We start from the raw sequence: 16,692 nt of genomic DNA, 5'->3' as shown, positions 1-16,692 counted from the left end.
ATGGAACATGATGCAGCAGACAGTGAAAGGTATATGGAGAAGTATGAATATGGTAAAGTATTAATTTTAATCCTCACTTTCAATACTCTGCTTAGGATGTTAGTAAATCAGAGAAATATGTAATAAAACAGACTCGTATCTGAGAATGATTCAGGGATCTTTTGATTTAAAATGTGAGATTGTTTTGTTTCTTTGAGGAAAGTTGGTAAATAACTCTCTCTCAAACTGGTATGAATGATAAGTAATGGAGAAAGTAGGATGTTACTGTAGCTGTTGGAGGTTACAATCACCCCAAGTAGCTCAGTCATGGTATTTTCTTATGATCCCATTTAGGCCAGATTCTGACCTCAGTTACAACAGTTTACACGTGAAATAACTACACTGAAGTTAATGGAGTTAGTCCAAATTGATACTGGTACTGGTGAGAACAGAATTTAGCCCTTAGACCCCAGTTCAGGAAAATATGCCTATTTAAGAAGGGTGCTTTTATTTAAACATGAGAGTCAGTGCTTTGCTGAATCAGGGCCTTTGTATGGAGTGTAGAAACAGCCAGTGGGGAATAACGCCACTCAACATTTCAGGCCAAATCCTCAGCTGGTGTAAATTAATGTAGTTCCATTGACTTTAAAAGGGTTAAACTAATTTACACCAGTTAAGGAGTTGAGTAAGGGCCAGTTGTGTTGCTTCAGGAGTGGACAAAGAACCGTACTGTGTCTGAGTCCCAGTGTGGTCCCTGGTTCCTCCCTGGCTCCAGGGGCAGTAATGTGCACCAGCTCCACGCTTGGCACAGATTATTCCTCCTCTGCACTGGTACAGCTGCACTGACCAGAGTGTTAGGAGAGCAGATCCAAGGCTCCTCCACCTCCTGCTTCTGCCCACTTGCACAGGGGTGGGAGTAGCACCTCTATGGACCATGTTCTTCTGCCAGTGCTTAATTTGTAGTGAAAAGTGCCGGGGCTCAAACAATTATTTTACTTTCATAACTGACATGGCAAGCCCAGAGGTGCCGGGGCTTTGAACTGCCAAGCCTAGAGGTGCCAGGGCTCAGCTCTGGCAAGCCCCGGCACAAATTAAGCACTGTCTTCTGCATCTCCCATGCTGTTTGCCATATGGGTAGGCTACATGGGGAGATAAGTGGGTGCCTTATTTACTGTTACTCTCCTGAACAGATGTGTAGGGCAAATGACAAATTTGCCCTTTATGACAAGTCCTAAAGTGAGTGGAAAATTACAGTGGTCTAAGGTTCATTAATGTTTTCCATACTGTTTTGAGTGTTCCTGGTAACTGTGACCAACCACGTCCTAGCTTCAGATGAGTTGTAGTTACAATTATTTTTGAAAAAAGTCACTAATTGTGCAGGCCATCTGCTGTGGGGGAAAAAAAATCTAGGTATTGTCTTAAGTGTGCATAATCCAATTTTTTTTGTGAAGGCAGGCTTTAATCACTAGACTAGCAAAGTGAGGCATCTGTTTCTAAATTTTTAAGTAGCTGAGACTAATCAGAGTAATTCAAGTTTTTCTGCAGTAGAGTTAATCAACCTAATTTCTCTGCAGAAAGGGGCTAATTGTTTATTTACATATTTAGTTATTTACAGAAAAAAGAGTCTTAGTCATTTTGCAGAGTAATCTTCATTTGAAAGTTGATGTACAAGACTTGTATATAAACCTACAAAATGCAACCAAGTTTTGATTGACAAACCCAAAGTCTGAAGTCATGCTAAATGTAGGAAGAATAGCACTGATGATGATATCACCAGAGGGGATGAGCATCCATTACAGAGTGTACTTTTGTATAAAGTTGTGTTCAAATACTTTTTAGCTTGACATGGCTATTAATTCTTCCAACATAATTTATAAATTAGATTAAGAGTTTTACAGTAAACTGTTTCTCAAGTTTGCTTGACACTCTTGAGTGGCTTTCAGTTCCCAAAGATGAAAATCAGAGTCATAGAAATGTAGGGCTGGAAGTTGTCAAGTCCAGATCCCTGCACCAAGGCAGAACCAAGTAAACCTAGACCATGTGTGACTGGTGTTTGTCCAACCTTTTCTTTAAAAACCTCCACTGAGGGGGATTCCACAACCTCCTATGAAAGCCCATTCCAAAGCTTACCTATCCTCATAGTTAGAAAGTTTTTACTAATTTCTAACATAAATCTCCCTTGCTGCAGATGAACCCGATTACACCTTGTGCTACTTTCAGTGGAGCTGGAGAACGATTGGTCACTGTCCTCTTTTTAAACAGGCCTTAACATATTCACAGACTGTTATCAGGTCCCCCCTCAGTCTTCTTTTCTCAAGACTAAACATGCCCAGTTTTTTAACCTTTTCTCACAGGTCAGGTATTTCTAAACCTTTTATCATTCTTGTTGCTCTCCTTTGGACTCTCACCAGTTTTTCCACATCTTTCTTAAAATGGAGCACCCAGAACTGGATACAGTGCTCCAGCTGAGACCTCACCAGGTCTGAGTAGAGGGGGACAATTTTCTCATGTCTTACCTACAGCACTCCTGTTAATACCCCCCAGAATATTAGCCTTCTTTTGGAATTGCATCACACTGTTGATTTATATTCAATTTGTCATCCACTGTAACTCCTAGACTGCTTTCAGCAGTACTACTGCCTAGCCAATTATTCCCTATTTTGTAGTTGTGCATTTGATTTTTTTTTTCCTTGCTAAGTGAAGTACTTTGTACTTATCTCTACAGAATTTCATCTTGTCAAGGTCATTTTGAATTCTAATCCTGTCCTCCAAAGTGCTTGCAACCTCTCTTGGCTTGGTGAGAGCATACTCTCCACTCCATCAAAGTCATTAATGAAAATATTGACTAGTACCAGACCCAAGACTGATCCTTGTGGCACCTCACTTAGATACATCATCCCTGTTTGACAGTGAACCCATTACAGAATGATAATTATGGTGATGCTTTGCTCATATACTAAGTAGTGCCTTTCATCTCAGATTATTTTACTAAAATAGTTCATTAAGTCTCTCAAAACCCCGTGAACTAGGAAAGTACTATTAAATCCGTTTTATGGATGAATAAACTGAGGCAAATGATTTGCCAGTGGGTCAGTGGTACAATGGGAATAGAAGTCCTGGCTCCCTTTCATTGCTCTAACTACTGGAAAACATTCCACAGTCTAAAGGCAAACTGTCGATTTGGCGTTGGAGAGTTGCAAAAAACCCTACAAACATTTTGTAAATACTACTCCAGTGTTTGACACTGGGCGAAATTTTGATAATGCTAAAATTAGCAAGCCAAGTGTTTCATTATAAAACTGGTGAAGTCCACTGAATCCATCAATTTCCACAGTTGAATGTTGCCACTTTCACAGCAAAATCTGATTTCAGTATTCAGCCTGCCAAAACTGCTTGTTTTCACACACAAATCAAGGGAAGAACAACATGGATTTGAAAACCAAGTCCCTAACAAAAATTGGCATTTCTGACTTGCCTGCTAGTAAGCAGCCACTTGCTGAAAAGTAAGTGTTTGTGACATTGGAAGTATGGGAATTGTGTGCTAAGGGACCATAATAAAGTCTCCATCGTATTTTAGTATTGGCGTAATCTTTCAAGGCACAGTTTTGATTTCTAACTTTGAAAAGCATAGCTCCAAAGATTGAAATAGTCAAGGTGTTGGAGAGACTAGAAGCAGCTTTCTACTTAATTCTTGCTTTTTCAAGATTTGACAAACTTTTGTAAAGCAAGTTCAGTCTGCTATGTATGTCTAACACACCTATGCTCAAACATAATGAAAACAAGGCATGGCGTGAGCAAACATGGACAGTTGTAGCCTTATTGTTCTAGCCTGATTCACCTATACTTGCCTGAAGCTACTTAATTGATCAATTTGTACAGTGAGCCTATTATGAAATTGTAGGCATGTCAACCACCTGAATTTAAGAACAAATGATTACTATTAGGGCTCTCAAGCAATTAAAAAAATGAATTGTGATTAATCGTGCAATTTAAAAAAGATTAATCACACTAGTAGACAATAAGAGTACCATTAATTTAAATACTTGTGGATGCTTTCTACATTTTCAAATATATTGATTTCAGTTATAACACAGAACAGTATACAGTGCTCACTTTATATTGATTACGAATATTTGCATTGTAAAAACCAAAAGAAATAGTATTTTTCAATTCACCTAATATAAGTACTGTAGTGCAATATCTTTATCATGAAAGTTGAACTTACAAATGTAGAATTACATACAAAAAAAACTGCATTCAAAAATAAAACGTAAAACTTGAGTCTCCAAGTCCACTCAGTCCAATTTTTTGTTCAGCCAATTGCTCTGACAAACAAGTTTGTTTACATTTGCAGGAGATAATGCTGCCCGCTTCTTGTTTACAATGTCACCTGAAAGTGAGAACAGGTGTTCTCATGGCACTGTTGTAGCCAGCGTCGCAAGATGTTTACATACCAGATACGATAAAGATTCATATGTCCCTTCGTGCTTCAACCACCATTCCAGGGGACATGAATCCATGCTGATGATGGGTTCTGCTTGATAACAATCCAAAGCAGTGTGGACCAACACATGTTCATTTTCATCATCTAAGTCAGATGCCACCAGCAGAAGGTCGATTTTTTTTTTTTTGGTAGTTTGGGTTCTGTAGTTTCCACATTGGAGTGTTTAGGATCTGGGGCAAAATCAGTACTTGGTCCTGCTAGTGAAGGCAGGGGGCTGGACTCGATGACCCTTTGGGGTCCCTTCCAGTCCTATGAGATAATAATATAATATAGTGAGAGATACCTATTATTATTGTCTTTTAAGACTTCTGAAAGCATGCTCCACACCTTGTCCCTCTCAGATTTTGGAAGGCACTTCAGATTCTTAAACCTTGTGTTGAGTGCTGTAGCTATTTTTAGAAATCTCACATTGGTACCTCTTTTGCTTTTTGTCAAATTTGCTGTAAAAATGTTCTTAAAACAAACATGTGCTGAGTCATCATCAGAGATTACCATAATATGAAATATATGGCAGAATGCAGGTAAAATAGAGCTGGAGACATAAAATTCTCCCCCAAGGAGTTGAGTTGAATTTAATTAACTCATTTTTTTAAAATGAGTGTCATCAGCATGGAGGCATGTCCTATGGAATGGTGGCCAAAGCATGAAGGGGTATACAAATGTTTAGCATATCTGGCACATAAATACCTTGCAATGCCAGCTACAAAAGTGCTATGTGAACACCTGTTCTCACTTTCTGGTGATATTGTAAATAAAAAGTGGGCAGCATTATCTCCCGTAAATGTAAATAAACTTGTTTGTTTTAGCGATTGGCTGAATGAGAAGTAGGACTGAGTGGACTTGTAGACTCAAAAGGTTTTTGCATTTTTTTTGAGTGCTATGTTACAAAAAATCTACATTTGTGAATGTGCAACTTACAATAGAGTTTGCACTACAGTACTTGTATGAGGTGAATTGAAAAATACTATCACTTTTACAGTAGAAATATTTGTAATAAAAAATATAAAGTGAGCAGTGTACACTTCATATTCTGTGTTGTAATTGAAAATATATTTGAAAATGTAGACAAACATCCAAAAAATCCATTTCAATTGGTAGTCTATTGCTTAACAATGTGATTAAACTGCGATGAATCACGATTAATTTTTTGAGTTAATCGTGAGAGTTAACTGCAATTAATTGACAGCCCTAATTACTATTATTTGTACTAGAGTAAAACCAAAGGGCCTCACTTGAGAGTGGGGTCCCATTGTGCAAGGTCCTTGCAAACATGTAGCAAGAGGCAGCTAAAGTTAATAAGCTAAATAGGCAAAGAGTGGTGGTAGGGAATAGAGGTGAACTGACTTGCCTAAGATCCACTGCAGCACTGGGAATACAAACTGGAGCTCCTGACTTCCATCAAGGGCCCCCTCCACTAGACCATACTGCCTCTGCCTACATAAGCTACTGCTAAAATAAGACTAAAATACTTAATGCTTAAATACTACCTAATTGGTATTTATTGTAATTAGCATCAGCTATTACTGAGTAGCTTATTATGGGGTTAACTAGGTAACCAAACCACAAGAGAATTCCTAGATTTAAACCATCACTTTAATTATAGCTGGAAATGAGCTGAGCCTGTGATCCACAACTTGGCAGCTAGCTGGAGTTTCCAAGTTGCCTTCAAATTTAGCTCCACGAAGAGCATGTTGCAGCCTGGAGGTCCCTGTGGGTTAGATTGCCGTGGGAAGGCCCAAAAGGAGCGGTTTCAGTCTTCTCCTCGCCTGTCATCGATGGAAAATGGCACCACTCTTGCTCAGTGCTGGGGCCTTGACGTCTGGAAGCAGCTGAGAGTCCGACAGGACCCCTTGATTGGGAACTTATAATAACACACGGCATAACTGAAGGAGCAGATGTTTCTGCTCCCTCCTCTTGCTACTTCCCTCAGCTAACTAGCATCCCCTCTCTTCTCTGGACTGACCTGGAACTAGCTCTCATCTACATAACAGTCCTAATCAGATGCTGCTGTGTTAACCAAATACTGTATCAGCAAATCATTTCACAAGACTCCTGAGCCACCTCTTTCCCTCTGTAATCCCCCAAAACTGTCTGCCTGCATGTCATTATGTGCATCTTTCAGATCCAAACATGAAATCCAGCCTGTAGAGATGTTGTGCTTGGAATAGATGGTTATGTGTGCACTAGAAATGCAGATAGGAATACGTGCATTTATGACATTCTCTGAGGGAATTGGGATCGCTAAACCAATGACTGTTTTATGCTCATCTATACTGCATGTAGTTATTTCTACCAGGAGCAGAATCATGCATGGAATAGACTTTTCGATATTAAATGGAACTATTGGACCAAGTTTTTGAAAAGTCAGGGGTGCATGTGGCTGGAAACATGTGAGCTCACTCATGCATCCACATTTACAGGAAGACACCCACACAAAACTTGTCCTCAACAGGGCTGAGCAAAATGGGGCAAAGTTCTCTATTGATATTTGTTCAAATTAAAAAATGAAATTGGATTAGACTGTTCAAAACCCTATTGTGTTCACTTGTACACAGATCTGAGTGGTTTAACTTTACTAGTGAAAATTTAACTTTACATTCAAATGCTCAAATATCTGACTTGGGGTAGAAGGAATGCAAAGGTGGCATTAAATGAATGTGCCAGTCCCCTGGCATAAATTAGAGCAGCACTCAGACTGCTCTAACTTGCATCGGCTGTGAATGGCTCCAAAGAACAGCTGTCGGGGATTGTTGAGAGGCAGGGACACCCCAAACCTGCCCCCTCCACTGGGACATTGGCTCTACACCAGAGGAGCTCCTCAGCTGGTATAAACCACCATAGCTCTAGTGAAGTCAGTGGAGTTACAATGATTTGCCCTCACTGAGGATTTTCCCCTCCAACTTTAAGTCTGCTTTTTTGCCATTTGGGAAGCCCAAAGCAGCCTCAACACGTGGGATGTCAATGCTGAGCACAGAAAAATCCATCCTTCTCCAACTTAAATAAATATGATTTCTACAGAGGACGTTAATAATTTAGCTTCCACAAACACTTCCATTTCTTGAACAGATCTTAATACATCCTTGATGGACTCAGGACACCTTTTCCACAGAGTGTAGTGGATGGATGTAGATGTCATGGGGTCTTTAATTTTCACTTCTTAGATTTATGGAAATTGAGAACTAGGGCTACCTTTTTCCTTCTGATTGACTTCTCTACAGGGAGTCTGCCTTTTACATCCAGGCAAATGGAGTGCTTGGGGAGACAGACATAATGTTCTATTAGCAGCCTCTGTTTAGTGCAACTTTGCTAGTCCTGTGGACTAAATATATTAATACATGTAATTCCCTTATCAAGCGCTGACGACTAGTACATACTTGTTTGAAGAGATGTAGTGGAACATGCAGACTATGGGAAGAGGCTTGAAAAGCCAAACACTCCCTGTTTTCTTTCTCTGTCTAACGCTTGAGCCAAAGATCTTTTCTATTAGTTCCAGGATTTTGCTTTCAAAATGGGGAGGGAAAGGGAGCTTCCAGCACATACGGAGAGCCTCTGATAACTGACTATGAAAAGGTTTAATGTAACTCTCTCTGTACAATTTGTACTTTAATAGTCCTGAGAAAATTTCAGAGCAAGACTGAGATCAACAGGACGTACTATGAGGAATGAGGTAAGATACAGAGAATCAAGTCATGCTGAGTGAGATAATAAAATATAATTCTAATGGAGCATTACATGATGGAGCTACAGGGAGTGTGACAAAATGGCCAATGTTGGTGTGGTGGGTCCCATGCTTTTCTTGGCGGAGGGAGTGGGGGTTTGGATGTCACCCCTTGCCCCTGCTCTTGGGGCAGCCAGGACCCCGTTAGTGGCCCAGGAAGGTGGTAAAGGAGGGAAGGGGTCTAGGTTTGCTTCTCACTCTGAGCAGGGCCGGCGCATCCATTTAGGTGACCTAGGCGGTTGCCTAGGGCACCAGGATTTGGGGGGGGGGCGGCATTTTGCCACCCTCGGCGGCAATTCAGCAGCAGGGGGTCCTTCCGCGCTCCGGGTCTTCGGCGGCAATTCTGCGGTGGGTCCTTCACTCGCTCCGTGACCTGCTGCTGAAGTGCCCCGAAGACTGGGAGCATGGAAGGACCCCCCCCCGCCACAGAATTGCTGCCAATGACAGAGTGCGGAAGGACCCCCGCCTAGGGTGCCAAAAACCCTGGCGCCGCTCCTGACTCTGAGCCCCAGCTCCTCTCAACCCCTGAAGGTTTCTTACCCTCTTCCCCTGGGTAGAGTTACCCTTGGTCCTTAATGCTGGAGCAGGGAAATTCCCTCCGCTGCTGGGGCAGGGTCTCCCTTCCTCCAGTTTGCTGGCCTTTCAATTCTCAGCAACACACCTCCAAACTCCAATCCTCTCTTTCCTCACTCCACCCTGTCTGCCTGAAGCAGGGGGATTTTATTAGGTTCCTGACAGGGCCTTAATTGGCTACAGGTGCTCCAATTAACCTCCTAGTAACCTTCCCTAGTCTACAGGGAGCCACACCTTAATTAGCCTAGGGCTTATATATGTCCCCTTGACCACTCTCCCACTGCTCCCTGGCGTATCACAGGAGTATGAGACCAAAAGCAATTTCAGTCCATTCCAAGCCATCCTTAAGGTGTCAAATTATCTAAAATCTAAGTCCAAAAAGCTTATTGTACAACCATGGAGGGATGCATCTCCCCCACTGAATCTAAGAGATGAGATAGTGTAAAGAATTGTGAAAATGTGCCATACTTTATTTCTTTCTCCCCTCACCCCCTTATTCTGCATTTGTTTGCATCGTGTCTTGGTGTCCTCTCGTGTGAACGCTACCCTACAGAACTGCACAATGAGCATTTGTGATGGTGCGATTGAGCTTGTGCAGATTGCGATGGTGCAGGGCATCCACACTAGCTATCCTGTTCTAGTTGCACCCACTACAACACATCCACACACCACACTCTTTTGCTGATACTCTGAGCCAAACACAGCATTATCTTCCTCCAGAGGACATTGCTTGAAACAGGAATCCCACCCAGTTTACCTCAATAACTATAGATTGCTCTCTCTCATATCTTAACCACCTGAAGAAAACTGCAGCTAAGGTGAGCATGCGTAACAAGCTTCTGAGCACATTGGCTGGCACTTTCTGGAGAGCAAACAGTCAAACTTTCCAATTGTCCCATTTAGCCCTCTGTTACTCTACCACAGAATACTGTGCTCTGGTCTGGCTCCATTCATCTCATGCCAAGTTGGCTGACACACGACAACACTCAACCATGCGCATAGTAACTGGGATGATTGATCCACACTGGTGCTGTGGCTCCCTGTGTGAAGTATCACCACTCCCTCACACTTCTGTCATGAGGAGGCTACAGCCAGACTGGTGGAGAAGATCGGGGAAACCTGGCCCTACCACTATACACAAACTCTTTGTACATCCAAGAGAATGCTGCTTGTCCATCAGCCATTGTGGGCTCACCTGCCCTCCCCACGTTTCTCTGCAATGTTGATGTGGCATGAAGAAAGGTCTGCAGCTGACATCAGAAACCAGTCTCTTATAACTGACCGGACCACGTGTGTACCTGGCTTTGATTTGCCATGCTGTTAGTGAGCCCTTCTGAACCAGCGTTTAATGTGCCAGGGTCAATATGCAGCCAACCTTCCTACCTGGGCCAATGAGAGGATCCCACATTAGGCTCTGGCCAAAGATGACAATGTCACACATCACTGACAACTGCCCTTTCACCAGATTTGATGGTGGTCTCAGGGCTCTGCATTTTGCTGAAGAGGCTGCTACAAATTGGTGTGCAAGTTCTGCATCCAATAAGAAACAAGAAGACTGCACTCATTGTAAGTGATACAGTAGCATTGCAGTTCTCATTCATGGGAATTAACTGAGATGCACTAGTGTGAGAAGGGAATTGGGCCCTATATGCATAAAATAGATGTGCTTGTATTTGACAAGTGAAGTATCCTGTCTGCTATGGAGTACAGAGCTTTAATCAGAGTGGTCACTAGAAGCATATCAGGGGCATTGTGGGACTATGTTTTGAGGAACAATTGCAGCAGTGCAGGTGAAACTCCAATCTGTTCTATCCATCTAGGTATTGCAATAATATCATCACCTGACCCAGGATGCAGCAGTAGTGAACCTTGCTGAGAACAAGCACAAGTGCACTTGTACTGGCAATACTTGTGCTTAAAGCTGGTCAGGAATTTTCTGACAAAGCAGAACTTTGCTGGAAAGATTCATAAAACCTGAAATATTTTGTGGAAGCATCTCGGGTTTGACAAACTTTCAGCAAATCAAAGGCAGGGTTACTCAATGAGAGTAAGGGGATCAGAATCTCTGGCCCTAAATAGTAAGTACAATAATGTCTTCTGAAGTTAAACTTGTCTCCTAGACTTTTGGAGGCTTACAGCTTGCTCTTGCAGGCCATAAAGAGAGAAATAATTTCCAAGATTTTCCTTCAGGCTTTTGAAATTCCACAGGACTGACTAAGGTGTGGTAATGCTACAGAGATTCCAGGCTGTAAATGCTGATGCTGCAGAGCTTTTCTGTGCCATGAGGTCACCCTGGAGAATTGGCCTATTTTTTATTGTTGTCCAAAAGTCCCTTAAAGGGTTTTAACTGGTTTAAATCTCAAAGCATTAACTTTCATCACCACACAATTCTCAGCACTCGGCTCAGCATTTCTCACTCACCTATATTTAATGAAATTATTGTGGGGAAAGAGCATTATCATACAGTCAGAGGGACAAAGGGTGGTACAAACTGACTCATCTCTGTTTACTTCCAATGGAGTTTCGCCCACTTACACAAGCAGAGAATTTGTCCTGTTAAGATCAATTATATTCTATCAGAGCTTAGAGGTAGGTGCTATACATACACCTCTACCTCGATTTAACACTGTCCTCAGGAGCCAAAAAATCTTACCGCGTTATATCGAACTTGATTTGATCTGCCAAAGCGTGCAGCCCTGCCTCTCCAGAGCACTGCTTTACCGCGTTATATCTGAATTCGTGTTATATCGGGGTAGAGGTGTAGTAAGAGACAGTCCCTGCTCTGAAGACTGTAGTCTAAAATAGATAAGGCAGATGAAGATATATATATATATATATTATGAGAGAGAGAGAGAGATTTAGTCCCTCTCTACATATGAGGAACTGACAGACTGAGATTAAGTGACTTGCCCGTGTTCCCAAAGGACTCCATGGCTGAGCCAGGAAATGAATTGAGATCACCGAGTAACCAGGCTGGTGCTTTAACTGCAAACCATTTCTCTTCATTATTACTTCCGAAATCTGCTACCGTCTTTGTATGGAACCTTGGGGGACCTTAACTTCTCAGCTTCAGTCTACCCAGCTGAGAAACAGTGCAGTAATACTTACCGTACAGGAATGTCCTGAGGCTTTGTTAATATTTGTGAACATTGTTGACATCACTGACTGAAGGGTGGTATATAAAATGTAATGCAATAATGGTGTTGTAATATCAAAACCAGAGGTCAATATCTAAGGACAGAGGTTAATAGTAACATTCCTATTAATCAAAAATGATCATTGAGATGCTATATCTTTTTCCCCCCTTAAGGCTGAGTAATAGTAGTAACCCACCAATCATAGTCACTTCAACTGCCGGTTGCTTATGGGCCTTAAAAGATTTTCAGTTAGATATGTCAAACCATGGTATGGTAGCTAGAAATTTTCTACCCAGTACAGAATAGACAGGCTGTTGCATAATTCCACATTTATGAAGTCACATTGGCAAATGTAGGCTAAGATTTTTTTTAAAGGGTTTTCAAAGTTAGGCCTAAATCCAAGTTTAGGCACCTATATAATGTGGCCTGATTTCTTTTAAAAGCACTTTTGTGAATCTGACCACTCAGTTTTTGAAAATCTTCGCCTTGGCCTATGTAGGAACTGGGTAGTGGCAGGAACAACAACAAAGCTTATGTGCAAAATTACAATTTCAGTCAGAAATTTGGGTTCTGAAGTAGAAATGTGCGTGTGATTTCTGAGCTGATCCTGTAAGCCCTCCATGCACAACTCTCCTTCATGCAACATGCATTATTGTCCTTTTTGAATCCCAAGTGTTACCTTAAAAGTTTTGCAAGGGTCAAATGTTAAGGCTCTGTACCCAATTCTTGTTCCACTATCAGCATGTCTCCCATTAGCTGTTGTAGTTCTTGATCACTCAGCCATGGTATCATCCATCGCCTGTGATGAAGACGGAACCTTCCTTAGGAAATGTTCCTTAGGAACAGATCTGTACTGGAGATAGCAAAGGTGCTTGATTCTTTTGACAGCTTTTTGAGGGACGTTAGGAACAACAACAGTCTACTTTTACAGATGATCCATCAGTGCAGAGGATATTGTAACAGAGTTATTTATATTGGTTAGGCACTCAAGCTCAAAGGCAATATAAACCTATAGTCATTGCTTCTAACCATTTCCCCTACTGGAGTTTATCCAGTTTTCCTTTACTGGAATTATTTCCTATATCTTTCACATTTTCCGGTCTTTAAAACTAAAATCTATAGGAAAACTTTCCAGGTTTCACTATTCTGCTTTCTAAAATGCCAGAATGGGTTAAGCCGGTGGTTCTCCACCTTTTCCATCCCCCACCTCTCTGTTTAGCCAGGAACCCCATCCTAATTAGCAATATGGTTGGCCCAGCCTCCTGACAACTGTTGGCAACCTCCATGTGGAGAACCTGCATCTTAAACAATAACTAATCCCATTCATCCAATCAGATTACTATGGCACAGGATCATAGAGGGACTGATTCTCTGTCACCTCCACCATTAAAGGTGCCTGCATAGTGGATAACATTCATTTCTGGTGTAAACTCCCACTGCTATCCATGGAAGTTGCTTCTATCAGTCTGAATTTGATCCCTGGAGTTCTCCCACATCAGTCCCCAAAGTCATGTAAACCAAACACCCAATTTAACTCCCCTGATGCACCAAGGGAGCAAATTGGTTAAACTTTTATTTAAACACACTCCCAGATCCGAGGCTGCTGTAAAATAGGTGAGCGCTACGTGTGTCTATAACTAAGGGTGGTTTTATGAGCATACTTTTGTTAAATAAGTGCTCTGATCTTGCCTATTTAGTCTTGAAATTAATGTGTAAAAGATGCCCATGAGCAACCCACAACTGAACTGACTATGATTAGGTGGATTATTACTATTACTCAGCCCAACAAGTTGCTATCTGTTTCATATGCGCCAGCAAATGTTGTAATGTATGCAAGTGGAATAATATGCATGGGGGTTGATGTTAAAAAATCCCCCTACAAATATACTGGGACTAGAGAGAGAATATGGACTCATGCGTACAAGTGAATTGCCTGTGTTAGGAAACCAAGTGCTCACTGGCAATCGGATATAAACTCGGACCCGCTCACTGTGACTATTCAGTTTTAAAAACGTACTTGTTGTTTACTTCCAGTGTTAGAAAACAGGAACTGATTTATCAGAGCACCATGCTGGTTAAGGAGAGATGATCTGCTACAGGAGTTTGTTTGAAGTGTTCCAGGCATTTGTCTGAATTGCTGTGTGCTGTGCTGAATCCTTTCTCATCATTAAATATTCAATGTGCACGGTTTTAAAACCTTTAATTTTTTTTCTCTTAGGGTCAAATCCCGAGGAGAAGTTATGTAGCCTTTTCTGGGATGTACATACACACAGCCAGATAAACATCCCTGGAATTCAAGTAACCTTCTTGTGTATCCAGCCAGACCGGTTGGAGAACAGAGAGACCAAAAATGAGTTGAAAACCACAATTTTCTCTTGTGAATAAGAGGGGAGTTGATTGGGAACTATCATGTCTCCGTCTGTCTACTTCCCTCTGCCACAGTGCTCCTGGAGATCCCATGTCACATAAACGTCTGGGCCCAAGACTGGGCTCCAGCGGTATTTTACAGTATGGTACAAGTTTTGATAACTGACTTAAGTTTCAGGACACAATTTATCACTGGCTGGCGGAGCAAATAGATCCATTTATAAATGTTCATACTGTAAAGACTGTGTTTAGCTAACAAGACAAATCCTTTTTAATCCATTATTTCCGCTGTTTTAGGAGCAGTTCTAAGCTGCAAGACCCAGTTTATCAGAGTGTAAACAAGCCAAACTTGCAGCTGCGTAGACTGTTAGGGTTGGAGAAAAGTAGAAAACCAGCCTTTGCTGATTCTACAACAGAGAGGAGAGCTGGAAGGCAGCTGCATTCAAAGCTGTGGGAAAGGCTAGGGGACTATATATTTGCTGATGGGAATGGCAAATCCTTTGGCATGTGATGGCTGGGGAGCCAGCCATTGGTGTTGGAAGTAGGCATAAATTAAGACAAGATAATGAGAGAAATGCTAAAATGTAGCAGCATCATGCAGCACATGCCTTCTGGGTAATTTGGCTGGATGGTACCCCATGTGAACCAGCTTCCATTATTTAGTCATGGATGTCACTGTATAATGTTGCCCTCACCCAGTTATACTTGTTGTGGTCTCTGTGTTGCCCAATTTGGTGCAGTGTTGTCTATTGTCTGTGCACTGATGCTCATAGCTAATTGCATGAAAGGGACTGATATGCTGCCTGGCCACAGAATGGGTCTGGAGACTCTGCCATCACATGGGCACTATGATCCTCTGGTTACAGAGCATGTTTTGACCTGCATCTGATTGTACTGATCCATTTTGACCTGAGATATAAGGTACTGCAAAGATCAGTACCCATATCTCAGATGATTTCTTGGATCTTTTTGCTTAGGTCAAGGGCATCTGGGTAGTTTCTGAGTTTCACATGCCCATATCTCCTGGGAGAGCTGTGGAGAGCTCCTGTGTGTTGCCTGTACTTGGATCTGGGTAGGTGTATCTTCTGGCTCCTGCTGCTCCTTCTTTGCTGGACTTTGGTGGGTACGATATATAGAGCAGCAGATTAAGGGATATGATAGACAATCCCTTCCAGCCCCTCTGACTTGCCCACTGTGTTGGTTGTGTGGGGATGAACACTTGTCAACACGGGGGAGTGTAGTGGCTGATTCCTGGTCTTGCTGTGAATGTGGAGTTGACTTTCTGTGCTGCCATCATTTAGCAGAGTAACCAGAAACACTCCAACGGTGACCATACTTGCCATGCATCTCAGTACTGAATTAAGTCCCCCTATGCTGTTATAGTTCACAGAGGAAAGTTGTTGAGTCTCTTTGTTGAGCTAATATAGAAAATAAATAAATGAGACTGAATTAGTGTGGGGACTTTGCTTATTGACATAAGCTAGTGAGTAAAGCATTTTGGACGAGAGCCATTTGAACTCTAGCTCGCAGCAAACACTGGAGGTTTATATGAATTCCAGTTACAGGCCTAGTAATTAACTTTTGTGCATTTTCCGGGCACGCTACACCTAACATTGTTTCTCCAATATTTATATTAATACACAAAACAATGTAACTGATATTAAGCTTGGGACTGAAGAAAACAAAAGGCCTTACACCTGTTGACAGTTCTAATACGGACAGGGCTGAGATTGGCACTGAAGCACATGGTCAGAGCACAGGCTAGGCCTAATGAGAAGATTTCAAGATGGAATGGAGAACCAAAGCTTTTTGGTGCTGACCCTGAATCTGGATCTGTTACTCAGCCCCCTCTGGCCATGTGCAGTCCCAGCTATAAATTAAATACCCAGAGAAACAGGGTTTCTTCTGGAGATGCTGACACAGTCTTAATGGTACAGTGCAACTATAACAGAATAGCTTCTTGTTGAGTCAGCGTTTTTTATTTACAGTAGTGCTTAGGGCCCCCATCAAAGATCAGGCCTCATTGTATTAGGCCCTGTATCAATGCGTAGTGAGAGATGGTCCCTGTACCAAAGAGTTCACAATCTAAATAGACAAGCCTGACAAAAGGCGGGCGAGGAAACAAATTAGAAATGGGATACCCAGAGTCCCCCCACGGATCAGCAACAGAACCCATGTCTCCTGCCTTCTGGTCCCCACACTGTCTTATCCACTGGATTACACCACCTTCCAGGGTTCTGGGCTACCCATTTGCCAAGTTCTTTCACATTTGAATCTGAATCATGAAATAGGAGCTATAATTCTTATGGCATTCCAACCATACATTCCACTGAATGTTGCGTAGTCGTGAAACAAAAATTGAAGGCCAGAGATTGGGATTTAGAGGCATTGAAGATACTCTGGCTGATTGAAAG

At 41.9% G+C, this 16,692-nt stretch overlaps 1 long non-coding RNA gene across 1 annotated transcript in view; it reads left to right on the top strand.

Annotated features, from left to right (window-relative positions):
- Nucleotides 1-16,692, top strand: part of LOC120405250 — a 271,692-nt gene that overhangs the window by 793 nt on the left and 254,207 nt on the right. The gene's annotated exons all lie outside the window — the stretch shown is intronic.

The sequence above is a fragment of the Mauremys reevesii genome, linkage group 4, assembly GCF_016161935.1.
Source record: "Mauremys reevesii isolate NIE-2019 linkage group 4, ASM1616193v1, whole genome shotgun sequence".
In the NCBI taxonomy this organism is placed as follows: domain Eukaryota; kingdom Metazoa; phylum Chordata; order Testudines; family Geoemydidae; genus Mauremys; species Mauremys reevesii.
The sequence above is the reverse complement of the archived record's forward strand: the minus strand, read 5'-3'. Positions and strand labels throughout refer to the sequence as shown.